Here is a 25332-nt window from a genome sequence, read left to right on the forward strand (position 1 = left end):
CTCCCAGTTTACTCCGGGGGAAGTTGAGGAAGTATTTAAATTGAAGCGCACAGTATTTAAATTAATCTTTATTATCAGCTTGAAAATTTTAAAAATACCAACTCTAGGAGGGAAACATATAGGTTGTTTATTTTCGTTTTATTTTTTATATTTATAGATTTATTTATTTTTTATATTTATAGATTTATTTATTTATTTTATATTTTTTATACGTACTTTGTACTCATTGTCAAAGCAAAGATAGTACAAGTACAAACTGCATTCGTCTGCTTACCATCTTGAAATATTTCAATAACACCCGTTTCACTCCCATACTAATTTTAATGTTATTATTTTATACCAATTTATAATGTTTGCATTTTGTTTTAATTAAAAAAAAAAAAAAATCTTCGATTTATTTTTACTGGAAATCTTAGAAACCCATAAAAGAAGCAAGCGAACGACTATGATTGGTTACTTTTTAATTAAGCGCATAGATACAAAACTCTAAATTAACAAAACTCTAAATTAGAAACAAATTAAAAAAAAAAAAAAAACATGAAAAGAGATAACTGTGAGATGCGCTTTAATTCTGATGAATATATAATTAAATTACGTAACAGTGAGCCTGAAGGACAGCTCGTAGAGAACTTTTCATTGGCTTCCTATTAAAATTTAAAAATTCCAAAGATTGCGCATGTGTACTAATGTGAGCAACGAACAAAATAATTTCCTACTAAAATAACTTACATGTTTAGAAATTCCAGCTATAGTTGTAGAATTTTTTCATCTAATTTAGAAGTATGGTTGAGAATATTAGGCAATTGTTACAAAATAAAAACATTATAAAACTACCTGTGTGTGTGTGTTATTAATATTAATTAATAATTCTGCTGGCTTTTGAATTTCCAAACCGTTGGAGGCAACTTATTCAGATGATTAGCAACTCGATGGCTGTAGGATTATAGGAAAGAAAACTTCTTACAATCTGCTCTATAACTCTTCTCCCTCAGTTTGAATTTATGTCCTTATGGTTCTGGCTTTAATATCATACCGTGAGAATTTCACTTTCATTTTGCTATCCCCTCCCGAACTTTGTTAATCATACTCAGATCCCTCTTTAAAATATCTAGTTATTAAAGTGTAGTCCATATATTTGAAATCTCTTCTCTTATGGGCACCATTTTGCTAATCTTAGCAGGAGCTTTCCTGGTCTGTAGACCTTTTCAAGAAGCATTATATAACCCCCAGGGGCTCACATCTGGTGAGTATGGGCTTGGCACACCCAGGGTCCTGAGCTGGATATCATCATTCTTCTCTTTCTTGGCGATTCCCTTCTATTTCTGACCTCTCTCTCTCTCTCTCTCTCTCTCTCTCTCTCTCTCTCTCTCTCTGGGGTAAATCAGAATTTTTTTTTTTTTTTTTGGATGGTGCAGCAAAAGCCTCAGGCTTTCTTGCACCATATGGATAATAATAATAATAGTAAACTATGTTTGGAACATGGATCTAAAATGTGTAAGGTGTAAAACCTCTCGATATCCGTCTGGTCAATGACGTGCTCTCTTTACTATGGCATTCTTTAGGGTACCTTGGTGTCTTTCCTGCGTGGTCTTATCGTTTTCAGTGTATTTTTGTAAAAATTATAATAGTTTTGAATAGTAAAACTGTCGTATAGAATTGTGCCGGCTTCCATAGAGCGTTAGGGGAGGGGAGGGGGAGGGGATATATTAATGGTAAAAAGGATCATTGAAAAGTTTGTAGTGCTTACATTAGCATTAGTAGAAGCATATTATTATTATTATTATTATTATTATTTGCAAGGAAGCCTTGGCTCTTGCTGCACCAGCCAAAAAAAAAAAAAATTCTGAGTTACCCTGAGAGAGAGAGAGAGAGAGAGAGAGAGAGAGAGAGAGAGAGAGAGAGAGAGAGAGAGAGAGAGAGAGAGAGTCAAACAGCATCAGGGGTTCCCTCCATCTTCGCGTACTATACACTGTGGGTGTGAAACAGAACACTGTCAATGCCAGAGGTTTAAAGTGTATGAATTTTGTACATGTGTAGTGTCATGTACGGTTGTTCCTCTGGTCATTTAGCCGCAGGGCCCCCATTGTGACCCAACGTTGCCTACATTCTGCCCCATGGAAGCAGACGAGGTACACCAACAGTATTATAGTTATTTACTCTGGCAGGTCCTGCCACCTAATTTCCTGAGATTTCAGTGGCTAGGACCAAAAAAAAAAAAAAAAAAACCGTTATAGATAGGGAGTCAAAAGAAGTACTACTTATGCGAATCGATGTTAACGTTTTTGGGTGTAGGGCTAAAGCAATTTAGAGATGATTCGGACACTAGTAGTTGTAAGTTAGAAGGGGAGAGACTGAAGGCTGGGGGGAAAAGACAGAGATAAGGGGTCCATAGAGAAGATAACCCCCAAATCAGTGGAGAAGACCCATGTCCCACCAGAGAGAAAAGAGGGGGCGGCGAGGGGGAGAGGAACCAGGAGTCACCTTCCCTTCCTGCCTGAGAGTGGAGGCAAAGGACCACGCAAGGGAACGTGGCTAGGAAGGCCTAATGGCAGCATCTGAGCTGTGCTGGTGGTTGTGTCACTCCTGGGACGAAGTAAGGAAGGAAGGAGTTGTATGGCACTATTCCTGCGGAGGTTTACGGTTGAGGTAAAGTTCGTTTCCTGGCAAAAAGGTCTTGGGCAAACTTGGAAAAGGCGCGGTAGTGTTTCTCGCGTTCCAGAAGATGTTTTTTTCTTGATCCTGTGGAAGGTAATGAATCTGTGTAATGAGAATGCGTCGGAGATCTTCGTAAAGCAGGCAGTGGTACATAAGGTGGTCCCAGGTTTCCTGAGATCCACAGTTACACAGAGGATTGTCTGTTATATTGAAGGATGTCAGTTTTGCACGAATGGAACCGTGCCCTGTGAGAAAGAAGGTGGTTTTAGGCACGGGGACAACTATGTCGGGTATTTGGGATAAACTGTTTGGGCTTCTGGAAGAAATTTTCTGGTTATAGTACCCTTTGTAGACTCCATCCACCAATCTGTCAGACCTGTGTTAAATGGGTGACAAGTCTCTTTTCTTCTGCAGTCCTGTTGTTGAGTGGATCAGAGGTGAAGTCTAATATTGTGTCTAATTTTCCTTTGGAGAGTTGATAGGGTAGACCTGTCAGGACAATTTCTAGGTCTAAAGGTAGTAGACCTGCTAGGACTTGAAGGGCATATGTTGAGACTGTGCAACAAGCTCATGTAATTGTTAGGAGGAAAGCGCGCTGGATGGTTTCTAGCTTTCGGCGACGGTCTGCGTCTTTGCGAACCACACCCCGGAGGCGTAAGTGATGGTAGGGATGAAAACTGCCTTATAGAAGAACGCCAGGGTGCGCTTTTTGAGGCCCTAGTCCCGCAGGGTTACCCTGGTCACTAGAACAATGTAGTTTGTGATCTTCTTACGTAGGTTGACAAGATGCGGTGGAAAGATAGATTTTTATCGATAACTACTCCAAGGTATTTCATTTGGGCTTGCAGTTTTATGAGAGAGAGAGAGAGAGAGAGAGAGAGAGAGAGAGAGAGAGAGAGAGAGAGAGAGAGAGAGAGAGAGAGAGAGAGTAGAAGGGAATCATCAAGAAAGAGAAGATTAATATATATTATGCAGCATCAGCCAAAAAGAAAAAACGTTTGTCTAGTCAGCCTTGAATTTATATAAGCTGTCAATTTCCACAAAGACAGATGTAAGTTTGTTCGAGCAATCAACCACTCGCTAGCTAAAAGGCAAATTTCTGTACATCTATTCTACAACTGTCTTTCCTCAACTTGTAATTTATGTCCCCTCAGGGGCTTACTCTGGGCAAGAGGAAGAATCCCATCAGCATTCAGCTTGCTGAAACCATTCAAGGCTTTATACATCTCAATCAGATCACCTCGCAGGTGCCTAGTCTCCAGACACTGCAATTTGCAGAGATTCAGCCTTTCTTCGTAAGAGCAACCCTTCGTTCCATTCACTCTCGTTGCATTCTCTGTACTCGTTCCAGCAATTCTACATCCTTCGTAAAATGAATCCTCCAGACCTGTATACAGTACTCAAGGTGTGACCTGACCATTGCCTTATACAAGAGGATAATTACCTCCTTATCCCTGCTAGCAAAATTCCTGTATATCATTGACAATACCTCATTACCTGCTCTGGCAGCCTGAACTGCTCAGAAAACTTCATATCTGACTGCACAATTGTCCCTAGGTCCTTTCTCCACTACTCTGAGTGTAGTACCACACATTTAACGAAGTTAAATTTAGAAAACCTCAACCTCCCGGATCGACTAAACTAATTCAGCCACGATGTGAAAAAAGCTCGTACAAATTCCTCGTCTTTGACGAGTTATAATCCAGCGTACTATCTCAGAAGGACGCTTCCATGTTGTTAATCTGGAAGTCACATTATGTAAAACCAGTTACCCAAAAAATTATATAAAACCAAATCCCCAAATGTCTCACCAAACAGACCGATCTCAACTGGATGCTGTACTCAAAGTTTTCCAAGTGATCCTACAAAGATGACCGAGTAAAAAGTTGTGGGAACTGGTACTTTCTACTTTATTTTATTTAATTATTACTATATTTACTTATATAAATATATACCCTTGTACTTTGGGACCCAAATTGGTAGTTGCTATAATTTTCTAAAGAATAACAACTGGTACCTCAATCCACCAAAGCCCACAAGCTATCTGACGGCTCAACTTTTATTTTTAACCTTTTCTTGTTTCAGAAGATTTCCGATTATGAGGTTTTCTTTTATTTTCCCCAATCAGAATAATTCTCAATGTGTTTTTCTTAGAGCGGTGTGATCTTCTCTTGAATAAAGAGATATATTCAGTATTTTAACCATAACAGAGATTTATTTTCGATACCAAAATTTGTATACATAGTACAGTATTACAACACTTGTTAAATGAAATGTAAAAATATATCTACCACTTTCCTTCTCAAAACATGTACGCATAAATCACTACTCCAAGTAAAAAAGTTTTAGTTCCTGTATTAAATATCTCTTCAATTCTTCAACACACATATATACTGTATGATAATTAATATACACAACCTTTGTTACTTTGCTGGCCTTCTCAGGATAAACTACCAACATTAATTCTGCCTGTCTTGTTGGCTGCTATTCTCTAGCCAAAGAACCAAATTATCCACTTTACACATTGCTATACATAATTTAATGAGTATTTATGTACACTTAGTGATCACTGAATTATGACCACCCCTATGAAAACTGAATGCAACCCGTTGACCACGTGAGGTACGAGAGTGCGCAGTTAGTCGACCTACGTAGCATAGATAAGGTGTCGGTGGTTCAGTAGTTAGTAAAATTCTGACCGTGATGGGTAAAAGGAAGGATTTATCGGACTTTGATAAAGGACAGATTGTGAGTGCTCAACGAGCTGGTGCCTCGATTTCCCAAACGATTTCCTGAACTGGTGGAGTGTTCGAGAGCTGCCGTAGTTAACCAGGCCTGGTGTCAAAATGGTCAAACAACGACCCGACGGCAAAACTGCAAAGGTCAGAGAAAGGTTGATGTTAGAGGTGACTGCAGGGTACGACGACTCGTACAGGCGAACAGGCGCAGTACTGTTGAAGAGTTGACTACCCAATACAACATGGGCCAACCCAGAACAATGTCTGGCATGACCATGCGTCACACGCTATCACGAATGGACTATACCAGCGGACGACCCCTACGGCATTCTCTCCTAACCAAGGTTTATCGGCGTAAAAAACTCGCCTGGTGCAAAGAGCATGCAAGTTGGACGTTAGAAGACTGGAAGAAGGTGTGCTGGTTGGATGAGTCCCGTTATTTACTCCATACCATGGATGGTTGCGTCATACGGATTTAGCGTCAACAACATGGGGCTCTTCATCCACAATGCATGGTATCAAAAGTGCAGGCCGGTGGAGGCGGTTGTATGGTGTGGGGCATGTTTCACTGGCAGGAACTTGGATCCCTGGTGCATATGGAACAACGTATCACTGGTCTCCGGTATCATCAACTGCTTGCTGACTGTGTACACCGCGCTATGTTTCATTTTCTCCCGAATGGCGATGGTGTCTTCCAAGATGACAAGACGAGCCATTCCTGCACTTGCTGTGCAGGAATGGTTTGAGAAACACAGTTCTGACTTCCAGCATATCTATTGGCCTTCGAACTCCCCCGATATCAATCCCATAGAGTACTTGTGGGACACTACGAAAAGGCATATCAGGCATCTGGATACACTAATCACCTCCATACCTGCATTCCTGGGCGCATTGCATACAGCTTGGTTGGCCATACCTCCCGAACGCTTCCGACATCTTGTTTAATCAATGTCACGTCAGATAGCTGCTGTACTGAGAGAAAAAGGAGGAGCTACGAAGTATCTAACCCCGGGGGCTCACATCTGGTGAGTATGGGCTTGGCACACCCAGGGTGTGCCAAGCCCATACTCACCAGATCCTGAGCTGGATATCATCATTCTTCTCTTTTTTGGTGATTTCCTTCTACTTTTGACTCTCTCTCTCTCTCTCTCTCTCTCTCAGGGTAACTTGGGAATTTTATTTATTTTTTCTGGTGCAGCAAAAGCCTCAGGTTTCCTTGCACCATATGTCTAATAATAATAATAATAACTATAATAATTAGGTAGGTGGTCATAATTCAGTGATCACTCAGTGTATATATTTATACATTCCTTTATACATTCGTTTAGATCTCAGCATACAGTCCTTACATACTCTGACATCTCTCCTCAAACCATGAACAATACTGGCATAATTTAAGAGTTAATTAAACATGTACATGCATACTTACATAACCTGAATCAAATCAATATTAAACTACAACATAAATCTTATACTTTACCTAAGATTCGTTCTAACAATGCTTTTAAATCAAGGAAGATAACACACTATCTCTCAACACTTTCTCTCTCTTCTTATCTACCACTGTTTATTTTCTGTAATAACGTATTCAGCTCGACCTATTAGTCCTTTGTATTTTCTAACTACAAAACAGATTCAATATCTCGGGGGACTTACTTTTCTATGCCTTTCCTTTTCTTCCACCTCCAGTTGGCGATCCTTCGCTATCGGGCTTTCCTATTCTTCTACGCATCTGCCCACCATATTATGATGTGGTTAGAAAGGAACTGGATGCAAAAAATAATTTTGATATCATATATTTGGATTTCAGGAAAGCTTTTGACACTGTTGCGTATGGAAGACTATTGTACAAATTGGAGCAGAATGGTATTAAGAGTAAGTTGCTACAATGGATAAAAGGATGGTTAAGTGGGAGAAGACAGAGGGTGGTAATCAATGGGTGCTGCTCTTCTTGGACTAATGTTATTAGTGGAGTCTCACAGGGTTCGGTGTTAGGTCCACTGTTGTTTTGTATATTTATCAATGATATTGATGAAGGTATATCAGGCTTAGTATCGAAGTTTGCAGATGATACAAAGGTTGGCAGGGTTGTTAATGACAGTAATGGCAGTGTGCTACTTCAACAGGATCTAGATAATTTGGGCAGATGGGCTAAGAAGTGGCAACTGAAGTTTAACCTTGACAAATGCAAAGTACTGCATATGGGTAGAAGTAACCCCAGAGAAAGGTACCAACTGTGTGGTACTACACTTAAGGTGGTAGAAAATGAAAAAGACCTGGGAGTAATTGTGCAGTCAGATATGAAGTTTTCTGAGCAATGCAGACAGGCTGCCAGGGCAGGTCATGGGGTTTTGTCAATGATATATAGGAATTTTGCTAGCAGGGAAAAGGAGGTGATTATCCCTCTATATAAGGCAATGATCAGGCCACGCCTTGAGTACTGCGTACAGCTCTGCAGGCCTCATTTTAGGAAGGATGTAGATTTACTTGAGCGTGTACAGAGAAGGGCAACAAGATTGGTGAGGGGAATGAAGGGATCCTCTTACCAAGAGAGGCTTAAGTTCTGCAAACTACAGTGGCTGGAGACTAGGCACCTGCGCGGCGATCTGATTGAGGTATATAAGGCCTTGAATGGGTTGAGCATGCTGAATTCTGATGGGATCCTTCCACTTGTTCAGATTACGAAACTAAGGGGGCATAAATTCAAATTAAGAAAAGACAGATGTAGAATAGATGTGCGGAAATTTGTATTTAGCCAGCGGGTGGTTAATTGCTGGAACAAACTGCCATCTGCGGTTGTGGAAGTTGATAGGTTAAATAAATTTAAGGAGGAACTGGACAGGCATTTGGAGGGAATGTTGTGATTTTTTTTTTTTTTTTTGGCTGATGCTGCATAAGCTCATACACTTGCTTTCTTGCATCAAATGCCACTGCTACTACTACTACTACTACTACCTGGGTCTTGCTTATTGGTCCACTATGTATACATCTCTGGAGTTGTTCTTGGGCTGCATTCTTTGCTGTTCTTTCAATAAAACAAGGCGCTTGCTTCTGGAATACTCCTCTGGCCATCCATTTAGACTTTTTTCACACTTTCTAGCAACTATCTTTGCTTCTCCGCACTTTACACCTAAGCACTTGCACTTCTCATAACATTTTCTTTCTTAACCTTTTCCATCACTTTACTCCTATTAATTACCCACTGAACTGCGCCAACCCTTTTCTCATTCTCCTTCCAATGTCTTTTTCCTCACACTCCTTTACCAAAACTACTGCACTTTACATAATTTTTATCTCTTCATCCTATCCAAACCTCTCTCTCTCGAATCCTTCGAACCCAACCAGGACTTTCTTCCACCCCCCTCAAAAATCTCTCTCTCCTCGCGTTTCTCCTTTTTGTTCCAACACTCCCTCCTTTTTCTAGACCAATCACCAACAACTTCTCTTTCAGCATCTATTTTCTTATTCACCAAGGTCTCAGTCTTTGCCCTTAAAGTCCCTGTATGGCTGGGCCATCCTTCCCTAGAAGTACAAGTGATATTTTCGGAGCTTCCGCCATCAGCTACTTTCCTTAATGGTCACTCTCCTTTAATCCCTTAATCCTTTTTTCTACGCTCTTCGCCAGGCCTAGCCGCCCTTCAGTTTTCAACCGCATCGCAGGGTCGGCCACTTTGCACCTAGCGAAACTTAAGACGTCTCATTACTAGAGTCACGGCTCATTTTCTCCTCTGAAGTATAGACCGTTTCTGGCAGGGCGTTTTCTGGTCAATTCTCTTATTTTTCCTTCATCTTTACCATACTACGATTTATCCTAAGTCAACCACTTATTGGCTTTAAGGAGCAATTCGGGGAGATACCTTTTTCCATCTCCAACTTTTCCGTTCTGCCATTACCTGATACAGAAATGATTATATTTACAGGTAAGCAGAACAGCCTCCCACTGACACTTCAATTATTCTGCTATTAGTTCGAACTGCCCCCATTGACAGCGCTAATCCGCGCTCTACCTCAAACAAACACCTGTGGAAGCATCAGCCATTAGATTAACCCTATCTGTTTAAAAATAATTAATTCCAAAGACAGAAATTTATTAATTTTCTAGAGTTGTAAGATTGGGATCTTACAGATTCACAATCACTGACCTGCACCAAACTCTATTAGAAATAAATTTGGGTAGACGCAGGGGTATTCCTAGGATATTTGGCGCCCAGGTGCCAATTGTAATTTGGCGCTCCTCTTTAAAAATTTCTTCATATGTGTATGTAACTTTCAGGTTTTTTAGCGCCCCTTCAACCTTGGCTTCCGGTGCAGTGCACTCCTTGCACACTCGGAACGGCCCGTCCCCGTGGGTGGATCTGTCGTTGTGGAAGTTGATAGCTTAAATAAATTAATTCAAGGAGGAACTGGACAAACATTTAGAGGGAATGGTTGTGTGAATTTTTTTGGTTGATGCTGCATAAGCTCATACGTCTCATACGTTTGCTTTCTTGCATCACATGCCTCTATTACTATTACTAAATTCAAATTTCTTGCATCATATGCCTCTACTAATGCTAATGCTAAAATACAAAGGGCATTTAATGGTATCAGTTGAATGTAGTATTCCTCCACATAAAGGCTGCATTTATGACAGCGTTCAAATTTGCCGTTGACAATACCTACCCTATAACCCATGGACTGGAGATGTGCAAATATATCCCCAATTCACAAAGGGGGAATCGAAGGGTGACACGAGTAATTACAGACCAGTTAGTTTAACTTCTGTTCCGAGGAAAATAATGGAGTCACTGGTTAAAGATGCATTGCAGGATCATCTAGACAAGACTGCAGCAATAATTCAGACACAGCATGGGTTTGTTAAGGGAAAATCTTGTCTGACAAATTTGATAGGATATTATGATGTGGTTAGAAAGGAACTGGATGCAAAAAATAATTTTGATATCGTATACTTGGATTTCAGGAAAGCTTTTGACACTGTTGCGCATGGAAGACTATTGTGCAAATTGGAGCAGAATGGTATTAAGGGTAAGTTGCTACAATGGATAAAAGGATGGTTAAGTGGGAGAAGACAGAGGGTGGTAATCAATGGGTGCTGCTCTTCGTGGACTAATGTTATTAGTGGAGTCCCACAGGGTTCGATGTTGGGTCCACTGTTGTTTTGTATATTTATTAATGATATTGATGGAGGTATATCAGGCTTAGTGTCGAAGTTTCCAGGTGATACAAATGTTGGCAGGGTTATTAATGAGTAATGGCAGTGTGCTACTGTAACAGGATCTAGAAAATTTGGGCAGATGGGCTGAGAAGTGGCAACTGATGTTTAACCTTGAGAAATGCAAGGTCCTGCATGTCCTGCATATGGGTAGAAGTAACCCCAGGGAAAGTACTGTAAGGACCCGTCCTTACATTAATTAATAAAAATGGTTAAATATTATGAGAATTTAACTGTAATACGAATAGTGGTTTTCTGGTAAAAACAACATGGATTAAGAAACACTGGAATTCAAAAATACCTTCCAGTCACTCTCTGTTTAGTAGTAGCTTGTTTGTATAGAAGTTCTTTGACGAGTGAGTGAAAGTAATATACCATGACAAATCCCCCATTAAGACAGAGGCAGATGCACCATAGAAAGGGCCAAGAGTGCTTAAGCTGGCCCTCTTAAAGATTTCACGGTGAAACGCTATTAGAGGTGGGCGACGTCACCAGGTGTGCGCGCGTGAGGTCACGGGAGGAGCTGTGACGCTTCTCAGCTGACCGGAACTTCCGCCTCTCTTTCTAGATTGTTCTCGTATGTTCGAGGTCCACGGAAGTTGGGACACAAAGAGTAAGGAAGACCCGCCCACGGAAGAGGAGAGGAGACAAATGAGAACACAGGAAAAAGGATGTGCAGATCTCCTATTGGCCAGGAAGAAAGTAGAGGGAATTTTGAGAGGGAGGATTCTGAAAAGGTTTTCTTGGCATTCTGGAAAAGTTTTCGTGAGATTCGGAAGAAGTTTTCGGAGGAGTCGGAAAAAGTTCTCGGAGCGGTCTGGAGAATGATCTGAAGGAGTTGGAGAACGATACAAAACAGAGCAGTAGTCTAATTTGGGTGATAGCTACAGACCTGAGATAGATGGAAGCAGTGATAGAAATTCTGCATATCCCGACAGCCCGTAGGAATGTTCACCTGTAAACATGGAAGCCGTAGTGAGGAAGAAGGAAGAATCACACCCTGAGAATTATATAGGCAAAGCCAGTCGAACGAGTGGTCGAACCATTGACCTACTCGAAAACCCCTCTATCCACGGAAGAAGAAATGCTGACCTGTAAAGAGTAGGCTACACTGATTGATTCCAGCCGTGCAGTACCCGGTAGGGAAACACCATGATCATCGAGATCCCCAAATGAGCGCCCCCGCATTCCAGTACCTGAATGACCGATATGAAAGGAAGCCGAGCAGAGAGGGAAGTTCCAGGCCAAACACGTAAGTGCTAGAGAGTTTACCGAAATAGGTGTACTTAATTTATTAAGGAGAGGACTTTAGGAGAAAAATGTGTATATTTAAGTAATGAATATATGAATAAAGGGGTTTTAGGAGAGGACTTTAGGAGAAAAATGTGTATATTTAAGTAATGAATATATGAATAAAGGGGTAATGTATTTAAGACGGACGCAGCCTATAATTTGAAGTGAAGCTCCTCATATTAATGCCTACTGGAAGGAGAGATTATAATAGATAACTGAGAATTGTTTAAAGTTGAGAAAGGTTTTCATAATATGTATGAAATTGAAGGTTGAAATTTAAATTTATTATGAGTTGATTTGTGGAGAGTATTTCTGATTTGAGTAGGGGCTAATTAATAAGTGATATATAAAGGTATAGAGGATTAACTGTTCTGAAAGGTAATGTTTAATTGAATTGATTGATATTTCCTGTTGACCTGAATGCAGAAAGGGTGTCTAATTGAATAAATGCAATTTTTTTACAAATTGAGACACGAACTCTGAAGGTTTTTGTGAGCCAGTTCATTGGCTGGTAGTTGTTGGTTTATTATACAGACTGTTCAGAAGAAGAGTGGGAAGAATCTATGTAAGGTGTATGACACGACCTATTGAAGTCCCTGTAAAGAACATGAAGAGACACCATGTCATAATGAATAATAATGTGTATTAGAATAGGATATCTGATGATGAAACATTTGAGTTTGAACAAGATATTTACACATATAAAGGTTAATGAATTAACAAGTCACCAGCCAAATATAGTTTGACCAAATACTATTGCTAATTTCTGTATGATATGTTAATAAACATTGTTTTATTTTACATTCAAGTGTTGGAGTCTGTCATTCCGAAACTCAGCCAATCCTGTGGAGAAATACTTAAAATAATTAAGGTCCCCTACGAGTCAGGTAATCTTCTGAAAACAAACAAGTCAGATGCTAAGTGGGAGGATTGGACTACGGGGATATACATAAAAAAAAAAACAGGGGATAAATTATAATAATTAAAATATAAAGAAAATTAGGGCAACCAAGAGAAAAACAATAATACCACCAGCTCCACAATAAACAAGAACAGCCCCACAATTGGCGTGTAAAACCCCCACAGTAACCAACTGTGTGGTACTACACTTTAGGTGGTAGAAAATGAAAAAGACCTGGGAGTAATTGTGCAGTCAGATATGAAGTTTTCTGAGCAATGCAGACAGGCTGACAGGGCAGGTCATGGGGTTTTGTCAATGATGTATAGGAATTTTGCTAGCACGGAAAAGGAGGTGATTGTCCCTCTGTATAAGGCAATGGTTAGGCCACGCCTTGAGTACTGCGTACAAATCTGGAAGCCTCATTTTAGGAAGGATGTAGATTTGCCTGAGCGTGTACTGAGAAGGGTAACAAGATTGTTGAGGGGAATGAAGGGATCCCTTACCAAGAGAGGCTTAAGTTCTGCAAATTGCAGTGGCTGGAGTCTAGGCACCTGCGAGTTGATCTGATTGAGGTGTATAAGTCCTTGAATGGGTTGTGCACGCTGAATTCTGAAGGGATTCTTTCACTTGTTCTGATTACGAACCTAAGGGGGCATAAATTCAAATTAAGAAAAGACAGATGTAGAATAGGTGTGCGGAAATTTGCCTTTAGCCAGGGGGTGGTTAATTGCTGGAAGAAACTTCCATCTGTCATTGTGGAAGTTGATAGGTTAAATAAATTTAAGGAGGAACTGGACAAACATTTAGAGGGAATGGTTGTGTGAATTTTTTTTTTTTTTTTTTTTTGGCTGATGCTGCATAAGCTCATACACTTGCTTTCTTGCATGAGATGCCACTACTACTACTATAGATCGGCACTGTCACATTTAGCTTGAGGGCATATGTTGGCACCACAGTAAACAGCAGTTAAGTAGTTCTAAAGTATGATAAACAGAATAACAGATCCAATAAGGCTATTAGACATATTAGATGAATTATTAATCTCAAAATTCACACGGTTCATATAAGTGAAAGTTTACATAGTATTTCAACTTAATTTTCAAGTTATATACAATATTTATGAAGAAAAATGAAAATGACGATAAAACTTTTAACGGTATTTTTAAAATGTCCACTAAGACATTTATCTAACTGAATACTTTCTATATTTCACTAACCGTTTTCAATAAAGTTGATAAAATATCCCTACTAAAAAGCACACTTTTAAAAAAAAAATCCTAGTTTCAAAAAATTCTGATAACGAGCTCTCGCAGACGTCCTCATCAGCACTATAAATAATAATCGCGCATTTGGGTGTATTGAAAACGGCTTCAGTTATGGCTGATAAATCAGTTATTTCAAATCCAGTAACTCCCAAGCAAATTAGCTCTGTAAGTCAACCGTCAATACCAGAAGAAATCGATATCCGTGTAGATAGTGATAAGTCATCTTTAGACGCGCTTAATTTAAATTGCACTGTGAAACTTGAGAACATCAATCGTTTGATTCACAAGCATATGACATCTGAAGAGGATAATGATAACCATATTCAGACAAATGGTAGAGGTGGAACTAGGTCCTTGAGAAAGAAGAGAGTTTATAAGAAAAAAGACGAGCAGAAAGAAAAATCTGTAAAGATCAAGGCTCCTAAAGCACCAAAAGTTGCAGATAAACCCAAAACTGAACGCAAGAAAAGCCAGAAGTCCGAACCAAAAATGCAGAAAACCACGATAAAGAAATCGTTAAAGGAAAAAGTGAAGAAAACGCCAACTAAAGCATTAAAGGAAAAGGTAAAGAAAACCCCAACCGAAGCACCGAAATCGAAGAAAGTCTTAATAAAATCACCAAAGTCTGGTGTACCACCAAAACAGTACCGTTCATCGGAGAGTCCTAAAAATTCTATGTGCAAATTAAAATGTCGAATTACTGATTCGATTTGCTGCAACTGGTCATCTTCAAATGAACATTTTTTAATGGTATTTGTCTAAATGTATATGTCATTGACTGCTTAAGAAAAGATGAGTATTTTTGAATATTTTAGAAAAGATCAGTATTTTAAAATATATTTAATATCATAATTGCACTAAAGTTTCGTTTAATTCATTTTTGTTTTTAGTGAACTTTTTAAGAATAAATGTAAGAAAGTTTTATTTATGCTTTAAACTATGTAAAATGAGAAATTGCTGAAAGTATACAACCAGTTCAGAGGTTCTCCCCTCTCCATTATAGAACTTAGTCATCAAATGTTGGATGTATTCTGTTTAACTGGTTTATAGTTGCTATATAATACGATAAGTTAATATTTGTAACCAGTATTATTAATCTTGTCCATTTAATCTGGTTAATGAATGTTAAAATTCAATTTTTAATTAAAGGCATTATGTAAAATTGTTTACTGGAGTGATTTTATAAATAAAAAGTTTCAGGTTATATCTTTATCCAGTTTCTTTTGTTAACTGCTTTCTTAAAACGAATTTCAACATTAAAAACTAGTTGGTAGAGATTCAGAAGTTTCGGGTTTCCATAAGCTCTTGGCTGGTTAGGGCGGGAGGAAAAAAATAAATTGAAAAGGTCTAAAAAAAATGCATACTCGATGTCACTTTTTTGTCCCTTTGAACTGGGACCACCAAACACCTGATGTTGCCAAAAGGTGGGCCAGATTTCTCTGGGGGCCCACTCCAGAGAGGGAAAAAAAAAATAATAAAAAATAAATAAATAAATAAACTAAAAACAAAATATATTTCCCGTGGTGCAAGAAAAAAAAATAATAATAATTAATTATAATAATAATCCCGTGGTGAAAAAGAAAATATATTAAATAAATAAAAAAATAATTAAATAATAGTAATAAAAAATAAAATAAATAAATAAATTCCTTGTGATAAAAAAAAAAGAGAGAGAGAGCTATCGCACCAATGACAGCCCAAATCCCAGGTGTCAGAACAGAGCGCGAGTAAAAAAAAAAGAAAAAAAAAATAAATAACTAAATAAATAAATAGTAATAATCACAGAATAAATAAATAATTTTAATCTCACAGTGAAGAGGAAGATGTAAGTCGGGGTGCCAGCAGAGAGAGAGTAAGAAAAAAAAAAAAAAAAAAAATGGGAGAGTGGTTATCTATTGTGCACAGAGTGAGAAAGTAGAAAGGTGAGCCAAGGCTGCTCCTAGTTCCAGGACCCGGAAACAGTGCAGAACGCAGGTTAGAGGGGGAAAAAAAAAAAAAAAAAAAAAATTAAGCTTAAGTAAATCGAAAAAAAAAAAATAATAAATAAAAATAATTAAAGAACAAATAAATAATTTTAATCCCACGCCCTGGCTACATTGAAGAGGAAGATGTAAGTCGGGTGCCAGCAGAGAGAGAGAATGAAAAAAAAAAAAAAAGGGAGAGTGGTTATCTATCTTGCACAAAGTGAGAAAGAAGAAAAGGGAGCCAAGGCTGCTCCTAGTTCTAGGGTAGAACCCGGAAACAGTGCAGAACGGAGGTTAAAAAAAAAAAAAAAAAAAAAACCAGTAGAAGGAGTGACTTTCAGTTGGCAGTGCAATTGTTAATGATCGGCATTTCCACGTCCACTATGTTTTTAAAGATTAAAACGAAAGAAGAAACAAAATAAAATGAAAATAAAGAATTAAGTAACTAAAATTAAATTGTCAAGCATCGGACTGTTGGAAGTCGTTGAAATTTTACCCGACCGATGAGGTGAGTGATTTTTCTTCGTCTCAGTTCGTTGTTAATGCTCGAGAAATAATGTTTTATTTTTAAATTTTGTTTAAAGCTATATCCTTTTCAGCTATATCCGACTTATTCAAATGTCACGTGACATTTTTGTAACTTGAACTTTTAAATTTATTGGGTTTACCTTAGCGTGCCTCGTGTTTCCAGTGCCATTAGGTACATGGCACTGGGATGACACGGCTGGCACGCAGTGCGTGCCACCCATGCCGTCTGTTACTGTAACGGATACCCCTTTCAAAATGGCGTTCGCCGCCATTTTGAAAGGGGTACCCGTTCTGAATCTCTGCCAACTAGTTTTATTGGTTTCATCAGTTTCATTAACAGATACGTTCAATTACATTTTAATACTTTTTTAGAAAAATAAAGTGATAAAAATTAAGAAAAAATAAAATAATAAACACACACACCAGCAGTTCAGCCAGTATTCGAAACGGTTAAAATTGCAAACATAGTTCTTTAAAAAAAAAAAAATATATATATATATATATATGTAAATGCATATTTTATGGAGAATGTTGAATTTTTCAACCATGAAAACGTTACATGATTAATTCATAACTTCATAACTCACAAGTTAAATTTAGACGAAACTTTCAAATTTCCTAGAAGATAATATTCCTGAATAACCTGTATATATATGCATAAATAAATGATTAAGATTACACAAAAAATTAACCATTCTGCTAGCATATTCTTAATTTAATTTGTAATTTAGATTAACTTATATAATATATATAAGTTATTTTGGAATCAGTTATCAAGAAAACTTTACGAGAGTGTGGATTAAATTTGTGAATTTTAATTATAAGGTCATGCAGATTTAACAAATATTATAATATATTTAGTTTGATTGCTGTATTTAGTAGGGCACTCTTTTGTTACTACAAAAACCTGTAGAGGTTGGAAGCGGAATGAGCCAGTTTCCAATATTGGAGATACCCAACAAGAAAAATGATTCACGTTGAAGCAAAGTCTAATAAATCGATGGACAAATTAATTTAAAGTAAAAATTTGCTAAGTTTGTGGGGTAGATAGAAAGCGAAGAGTAACTGTGGAGGAGGCAGAGGATCCCATCGGAAAGCACTGTCCATTCCAAGCTGTCCTTCAATGAGACTGACTTTTCCAATGAGTGAAAATAGCCACTCGCTACACGCGAGGACTTATGTTTTTTTTTTTTTTTTTTTTTTATGTAAACCCCAAACACGAGAGGTATTAGAACCTATAGTACTTAGTACCGTGCTTGGGTGGAGGTTGAGAAGACGAAAGAAGATATTTGTTGACATTGGACTTGAACTTCTGTAGACTGTAATTTTCAGGAAATACGTATGAAGGAAGATTGTTCCAGAAAACAGCAGTTGAATGAATAAACGAGGAAGATGAAAAGTTGGTTCTGTGAGTTTGAAGTTGGACAGTAAATGGATGTTGGCTGGTGGCGAAAAGTGTTCGGACTGTTTTGAAAGAGAGAGCGGGAATTATAGAAGCCAATTCAGAAGAACAGTGCCCATAGAAGTATCTGTAGAAGAGGCATGCAGCAGAAACAGTACGTCTATGAGAGAGCGAGTGGAGAGACTCTTAAAGATGAATCATTAATTAACCTAACTGCCCTCTTCTGAATGGAATCAAGAAGCCCGAGAGAGGTTTTGGGGGCACCACCCCAGATGTGGGAACAATATTCCATGGCAGGGCGGATTTCCGATTTATACAGAGTGAGCAGCTGTTTAGAAGAAAAGTAACACCGAGAGCGAAAGAGAAAACCAAGTTTTTTAGATGCAGAGGAAGCAATATTTGTAATGTGCTTGTGCCAAGAGAGATTAGAAGTCAGGGTAATCCCCAAAAGAGATATATCATTTTGCCTAGAAATCGGAGTGTCACTAAAGATAAGCATAGGAGCAGAAGAATCCTTTTTGCGAGATATAAGACAAGACTGAGTTTTAGAAGGGTTGAAATCAACTAAGTTGTCTTTGCCCCACTGGAGAATTACCTGACGATCGGCATTTAAGGAATTGGTAACAGATTTTCGAAAAATTGAAGCTGATTGAGCAGGACAAGGTTTCTCAAAATGGAAAGTGGAATGCAATGTGCTATCATCAGCAAAACTATGGATAGGATTTCTAGTCAATGGAAGAAGGTCATTAATATACAAGAGAAAAAGAGTGGAGGAAAGAACTGAACCTTAGGGGACACTAGCATTAGTGGAGAAGTTAGAAGACAGAGAGCCATCTACCATCAACCTCAGTGAGCGATCAGAGAGAAAACTGGATAACCAATTACAAAAAGCAGTTGGCAAACCATAAGATGGAAGCTTGTTTAGAAGACCTTTATGCCAAACACGATCGAAACCCTTTGAGATGTCAAGAGCAACTACTTGTGTTTCACCGAACCTTTCCATTGAATTAGTCTATAAATGGGTAACATAAGCCAGAATATCACCAGTGGATCGACACTGACGGAATCCATACTGGCGATCGTTGATCAGATGGAAGGTTTCTAGGTGGTTTAAGAGTTGGCGGTTAATTGATCTCTCCATTACTTTAGAATGAGTAGAATTAATTGCAATGGGACGATAATTGGATGGGAGGGATTTGTCACCCTTTTTAGGAACTGGCTGGGTATGAGCAAATTTCCAAGCAGAAGGAAAAACACCTTTGAAATAAGAAAGTGAAAAAAGGCGGCAAAGAATAGGAGTAAGTTCAGGAGCACAGGTTTTGAGAACAAGTGGAGAAATACCATCGGGACCTGGAGCTTTCTTAGCATCAAGATTCGTCAAAATCCTTCTGACATCCTTTTGACGGAAGACCACAAGAGGCATTGAATGGAGTATGTTGGGAATGGTAGGAGGTGTTTTACCAAGATCATTAATACATGAATTGGAAGAAAAATGGGATGCTAACAGGTCAGCTTTATCCTTGGCTGAAGTGACAACAGAACCATCTGGTTTGGACTGAGGTGGGAGCAGAGATGGGCAAAAGTTGCGGCCAATAGCTTTGACAAGAGACCAGAATGCTCAGCTACCATTAGGGCAAGAAGCAAGTTGTCTACTCTTAGCCTGTTCAAACTCTAGTTTGGACTGATTAATAACTGCTTTACAATTGTTGCGAGCTTTGGTGTAGGCAGAAAATAAAACTGGAGAATTAGAAACAAGACAATTACGATACGCAACATTCTTCTCTTGAACAGCCTTAGCACATTTATTGGAAAACCAAGGTTTAGATAAAGGACGAGATTTTAAAGTGGAGTGTGGGATAAAGGATTCCATTCCTGCAAGAATAATTTCACTGACACGATCTGAGCAAACGTTGACATCAGATGTTTTGAAACAGTAATCCGACCAAGGAAAAGAAGAAAAGCTCTACTCACATTCAGCGCGACTCCATCTCTCGGACAGGTTCCTCCCTCAGCAGATGTTCAAGCAAACCCAGGTACTTGACGCCGACCTGAACAAATTCGCTGTTGACCGGGCTTACAGGAAAAAAATTATGTCTACTAGGACTAATCAGCAATGACATGTGTACCTTGCATCTGTTCCCGTCTGATTAAGACCTAACTCTCGTAAGGAGTTCTCTCCTTTGTACCAAAATATGTTTTCTTTTGTAAAATTACCTGGTTTTGTAAATTAATTGTTCTATTTTCCCGGACGTTTCGGGATTCTGTAAAAATGTAAACCCCTGGCTTTTTGGCCGTGAAGGGCATTAAAGATTATCTCTCTCTCTCTCTCTCTCTCTCTCTCTAAAAGAAGTTCGCAGGTCATCCCATTTTGCATTCTTGTAATGCCAAACAACACGAGGTTGGGAATAGCCATGAGATAAAGGTTCCATTGGAGAAGAGACAATCACCAAGTTGTGGTCTGAAGTGCCTAAAGGACCTCTCACTTCGACCGTGTACTTAGAAGGATTGTTTGTGAGAAAAAGATCAAGCATATTGGCTGTATGATTAGGATTGTCCGGTATTCTTGTAGGTAAATGAACAATCTGTGCAAGGTCATTAGTAATTGCAAAAGCCTCAGCATCTCGACCAGCTGGGTCGGTGTGACTAGAAAACGGAAGCCAGCTGGAGTTGTGAACATTAAAATCACCAAGGAAAATTACCTCACTGTTAGGAAAGTTGGACTGGAGAAAGTCAAGTTGCAAAGAGAGGAAGTCAAAGACTTCCAAGTGATTAGTGTAATTGGGAGAACGGTAGAGAAAACAGATGAATTTGACACAATGAGGTAGAGAGATTTTAAGACAGAGAAGATCGAAAAGAGGAGATTCCAAATTGCCAAGTCTCTGACAGGGAATATCAGAACGGACATATGCACAAGTACCACCTTTGAGGCAAAAGGAAGCATACAGCGAATAATTTGGGCATCTGAGATGAGCAGTAGTTGAATCAACCGATAACTGAGATTCTGTCAGAAAAAGGACATGGGGTTTGGCAAACTGCAAGTGGAAATGGACATCGTTGAGATTAGAATTGAGACCACGTATATTTGTGAAATGAATTAGGAAGTGTTTGGGAGGTTTAGATCTTTTCGCAGATAAGCTTGCTCTATTAGTTTGACAATTCATGGTGTATTCAATAGAAAGAAAAAGTGGAATGGATATGCTGTATGAAGTAATGAAATTTTTGGATATGGCGTACATGTGGTAAGAATATACCCAGAAGCTTGACATAACGTGGCCTCGACAATGCTTCCCGCATACACACTACTCGGACTCCCTCCAGTCACTATCTGGCAGAGTAGAGGTAGCAAGATTATACACTAGCTGATCCGGAAGCTTCCTAGAGAGTTACCAATAGGTTCAGTCCGGTGTACTAACTAGCGGCCGGCCTGCGAACACCGTTTTAGAGCTGTACCCTCGAAATGTAAGGAATATTGGATCTCGCCACGACGTTCATCATAACCTCAAAAGTCATCAATCATACTGCATAATGGAAGAGATACGGAAGGGTTGACCGGAACTTAGCTCTAGAGACTAAACATGGGTTCCACCACTTCAAGCCTCCAATAAGCAAAGTGGTGGTATTGCACCGGTTGATGAGAGTCATCTACCACCTAGTACTGCCTGGTAACATAGAGGGGCGGCGTTCCTCCATGTGGTGTGGGCGCCACACCTCGACCCCTGCTTATGTTGGTTCACACCTGGGTGGTCACCACCATATACTTGGGCATGGAGGTTATACCCAGGATTACTAATAGTCCCACCATCGTGAAGGTGCAAGCAGAGGATTTGGGTATGACAGACCGTCCTGACTTCTCCGAAATTGGGTCCACTTGACTTGAGTGTCACCTGAATATCAGTTCCATCAGCGTTTTAGGCTTCCAGGTAGCAAGTACAGCTTGTCTGGCATATCTGAGAGAATGTCTGTGACAACCTCAAGGAATGTGGGACTTATGTTGGCAAACAGATTGAGAAACTCTAACCCCAGTTTACTAATCACAGATGCCAAGTTTTAATAATTTATTTCGACCTTTATTTGCTAAATTAATACATTTTTCAATTTTATAATTCGACTGGAATAAGACATTTTAAATTTTTCAATTTTATATTCGACTCTAGTAAAAGATATTTTTATTAATATCCATTTGGTATTAGGTGGAGAAATCTTTGAATTTTTTTTATGCAGTTTTACGTTTTTTTTTTCTTTCTCGTTTATTCCTGGGAATGTGGGTGGGTCATCATTGGAGGCTCTCTTCGTGAATCCAGATGTATTCGCAATTGCTTCATAGTCAGTTGATGTGCTTCTGCCATGAGTATGGTATTCTGTGGTCCAGTGTAGCTTCGATACCTGTACTTTGAAAAATACCACTCTAATAAATAAGCATGTTGGTGTTTCACTTCATGTCTCCTAGAAGAAAGACTTCGTAAGGTAATACCTGAAGGCCGAATAAAGGTTTTCATTACAAGGTTAAATTTTGATATGAATATTCAAAGCTAAACAGCTATGAATTTGAGATCAGATTGATAAGATTGGTGATCAGGAATAAGGTTTGATCACTATAGATCCAATGAAAGAGATAGAAATGCTTATCAGAAATTAAAGATAAAAATGTTTTTGAGAAGGAAATTATTTTATTATATTGTAAAATAAGTTGACATGATCCTGCATTCATGCTTGATGCTTGTCCTGCAGTGACAAATTTAGATCTTCCCCTTCAGTCTGAACTGTCCCCAAGGGCTCACATCTGGCGAGTATGGGAATGGCACACCCAGGGTCCTGAGCTGGATATCATCATTCTTCTCTTTCTTGGTGATACCCTTTTATCTCTATTATATTGAATATTGAATATTCAATATAAAATCAGTCAAATTTGAGGGGCCCCAAAACCCAGATCCCCGGACTCTTACAGGGCCCTATATAGGGTTGCTAAATTTTCTTAGTCCCCGCTATGCACAGAAGTATGTTACTACTCTGTGCTTAATCCTGACGTGTGTGTGTGTGCGCGAGCGCTTCTTGATCTACATGGGAATGGTCGTTCACAGATTCTCCATATTTTCTAGAAAGATACTGAAGATTCTTATGACATAATACTTGCTTCCTTTCATCATTTTTGCACTAATACTAAACTTTTTTTCCCTTTTTTTTTTTTAAATTAAATATTTTTTTTTTCAGTGATTACAAGTGAACAGTAAAATTAACAGTAGAAGCTCTTTATAGCGACCCTCTTTTTAACGTCCCACAGGTTATAACGTCCTTTCATAAATACTAGGGGGGCCCCCTGCTTGCTTTGCTCGCACATCCCCGCGCACGCTTTTCTACGTAAAATGTAGATGTATACGGAGTAAGTCATATATATTTTGTATGTAAAATAACACCTGTCGATACGCACTGATCGATATCTAATCAGGAAATGACTTATGTAATTATTTTCCTGTGCATTCTCAAGGTCGAATAAATATCACTATATAATTATTTACCTGCGTTTTCATAATTCAATTAGGAAAAGGCCTTTTGCTTCGGATTCCATAATTCATGAGGAATATCGTTGCATCCGAAGTAGCTGGACTACAATATTTAACTGAAATACAGTATTTACAAACTATACAAATATTTACAAAATACTAAACTATTTACAAATATTGTATATTTATTAATATACAAAAAACGTTACAATGGAACATTAAATGTTAGACAGAGAAACACGTGCACGAGGTTGGTGAACGTTATGGAGGCAGTTGTCAATAATTAATTGCATTTGTAGTGACGTAATTTCCTCTCCCTCTTCTCCCATTGACTCGAATAAATATCACTAGGAGGAAAACGTTTTTAATATATAGAGAGATATTATTGTGAACAGTGTAGCGGAAGGAGAATATTTCATATAATAGGCATCCTGGCATGCAAATTCTGAGTATATAATGGAAATCTATCTATCACCTTACAGAGCCTTACATAATACAAATAATTCATGTCTATAGAAACCCGGGTTGTGACCACATCACTGTTTCTTGGCTTGCTCAGTGGGATAGCCACATCTGCAGTACTCAGGATGGCAAGTCATTATCCTTTAGATGATTTTTTGTGAGGCGGACCGTTGGACAACTTGAAGCTGGGCAGTCGCAGGCGAAGGTTTGATGTTGACTTAATATATCACATAGTGTCGTCTGAGCACTATGGAAGCAGTTTCAGGAGACAAAAACCATCACAAGAAGAGCTGGCCATGGACGCCCGAGTGCTACGTCAACCAGAACAGATCGCTATCTGGCTCAAACAGCATGACGGAACGCTACGATGGCCTGTCATCAACTGTCTCTTGAGGTTGCTGCGGCCACAAGTGAAAACATTTCCAACCGGACTGTGTAAAGAAGGCTCAGTTCAAGTGGACTCTATGCAAGGAAACCAATGGTCTGTATCCCATTAACCCCCAAACCACCGCAGACTTCGTCGAAACTGATGCCATGACCATGTAACTTGGAGCCCTGACAAATGTGGTACAGTTCTGTTCTCTAATGACTTCCGTCTTAGTCTACAAACAGATTCTAGACGCTATTTCATCTAGAAACAACGAGACAACATCAAAGAAAGCGACACTTACAGTGGAGGCGGTGTTCTCGTGTGTGGCAGCACACAGTAATGATTAACGGCGGCACCCCTCTTCATGTTTTTTATAGGTGTACCGTAACTGCGCAGAGATACCGAGAACAGATTCTCGAAACCTATTTTTTTTTATTTTTGATATTAACTTTTTTTTTTTTTTTTTTTTTTGTACTCAGGATTGGGCACCCTGAGTGCGGGATTTGCTGGCATCCACTGGTATGGCACACCCGCCGGTGGATGCGGGACTTTGTGCTATAGCACAGACTATTGGAACAGGCCTGGCTTTACATGTCGTCGAACGTGAACCAGGAATTGGCTGTCCAGGAGGTCCGGGGACAGCTGCTCACTGGTGGCAAAACGGCCTGACATGGATAACACATACTGCAGTATTGTAGTGTGTGTTAATACTATGTCAGGCCCATTGAACAGGGATTATTTCCTCAAGCCTAGGGGCCGCCATAAACAGTGAACATACATACATCTCGAACCCTATGGACGACTTTTAGTTCATGAAAATCCGTTCACTTGGAGTCCCTTTGTTACATGCGGACAGACGGACGGTCATGGTGAAAACAATTGGCACTTACTGTATATATCCGAACCCGCTAAAAAAAAAAAAATACCCATCTCATCACCTGCAGATCCTTCTACTAGTTTGCCTCAGGTCTCAGGCGTAGATAGCAAGGTTTTTCTCCACTACAAACTGGGGTTTTTTCGTCCAGCAAAACAAGCAAATCTACC

This window comes from Mastigoproctus giganteus, chromosome 3, assembly GCF_048544385.1.
Source record: "Mastigoproctus giganteus isolate SK-2022 chromosome 3, ASM4854438v1, whole genome shotgun sequence".
Lineage (NCBI taxonomy): Eukaryota > Metazoa > Arthropoda > Arachnida > Uropygi > Thelyphonidae > Mastigoproctus > Mastigoproctus giganteus.